The sequence below is a fragment of the Adiantum capillus-veneris genome, chromosome 9 (assembly GCF_014529385.1).
Source record: "Adiantum capillus-veneris isolate H3 chromosome 9, ASM1452938v2, whole genome shotgun sequence".
NCBI lineage: Eukaryota > Viridiplantae > Streptophyta > Polypodiopsida > Polypodiales > Pteridaceae > Adiantum > Adiantum capillus-veneris.
In genome coordinates, this window is record NC_140939.1 from 144,069,057 (window position 1) to 144,070,856 (window position 1,800).

The following is a 1,800-nucleotide window of genomic DNA, read 5'->3' on the forward strand; positions in this document are numbered from 1 at the left end:
TGCCAACTGATATGTGCCATTATCAAATTTATTTACAATAGTAAAAGGACCTTCCCATTTGATTTGAAACTTCTTCTAAAAGGTATTGTCCAACTTACTATTGTATTGCAACACCAAATCACCATTTTCAATTTTCTTATCCTCCATGCATTCATTGGCTTTAAGCTGAGCCTTCTATGACACTTCCTCGTAGTAGCTCAAAGCTAAAACTCTCTCCAATTGCAAACATAGTAAATCCAATATCTTTTTTGCCAAGCATTTGTTTTCTCTTCATCTCCCAATGACAACAACTTGAGTGCAAGAATTTCAACTTCAATTGGCAATAAAGCTTCCTTGCCATAAACCAAGTGGTAAGGAGGAAATCCTGTGCTCGTTTTGATAGCAGTTTTGTAGCCCCATAATGCACAAGGAAACTCTGAATCCCAAGTCTTCCCATGTGTCTGAGTCATCTTTGTCAAGATCTTTACCAACTTTCCATTGAACCTCTCATTGAGACCATTGCATTGTGGATAATAAGGAGAATTTTACATATGCTGTATATTGAGCTTCTCACATAAGAAATGAAGTAGTTGTCCTCTAAATCTTGGTCCTCTATCAAAAAGTAGCTCTAGGGGCAGTAGATATGCTCATTAAAAAATTTCCCCATCTCCTTACCGGTAATCTGTTTGACAGAATTGGCTTCTGCCCATCGTGACAAGTAATCTACTGCTGTCAAAATGTAAGCATTTCTTTTGCTAGTCATAGGTAAGGGTCCAATAGCATCAAGAACCCATTTTTCAAGCACATCAAAAGCTAGAATTGTTTGCACAATTTGGGTTTCAAAATTCTCTTTCCCATCTTCTGGCAAGGTAAACACGACTTGCCCCAATGGTTAACATCCCGTTGAATACCCGGCCATGCATAGCCTTCTTGCAAACTTTTATGCAACATGATCTTCATGGCAAAATGGCCTCCACAAGATCCCTCATGATTTTCCTCCAAGATCTTGTAGATTTCCTCTTTCTTGGGCACTGAACGCAAAACCAAGTCACTTCCTTTCATGTACATCACATCATCAAGCATTTTGGATTTCCTAGATTTTTTCATAAATGCATATTTTTTGGAAGATGGTAAACCTTCAGATAGGACACTTGTCAACCAAAAATCCATCTCCTTTGATAAGACTTCCCTCCCATGATATAAAGGGGCATTTGCCTTCCGAACAAACATACAAGTGATCATTTCTTGGGCAGCATCATGAGATTCTTCATTTTGAGATCTCTTAGTATGCTGCGAACTCCATGCTTCAAACTTTTTGAGCAACCATTTCACCTTGAAGCATAGATTCTTCAGTTTAGGATTCTTATTCTTCCATACTCCCAATACTTTCTTCATGACCAACAAGGCATCTCCTTTGATTTGCAAGCGTCTAATTCCCAATTGGAAGCAGATGTGCAAACAACCTTCAAGAGCCGTGTACTCTGCTTCATTGTTACTTTTTGCATCAAGTTTCAACCCTTGCTTTCTTACGATCTTCCCTTGTGCATCATAAATGACAATGCCTTCTAAAGCAGCATCATGGCTTCTTCAATAAGAACCATCAAACTATAACAGTGAAGCATCAAAGATGGCAAGAGTCTCGACTTTCTTCTTTTGCACCACCTCTTCTTTAACCAAAACAGGAGTGTGAGTAAATCTGCCAGGGTAGCCCCATTACTCTCTTCCACCAAAAAGGTGAGTTGAAACTCTTGAAGTTCAATTACCCATTTCATCACTGTTATTGATATATTTGAATTATTGAACATCTACGGAAGTAATGAA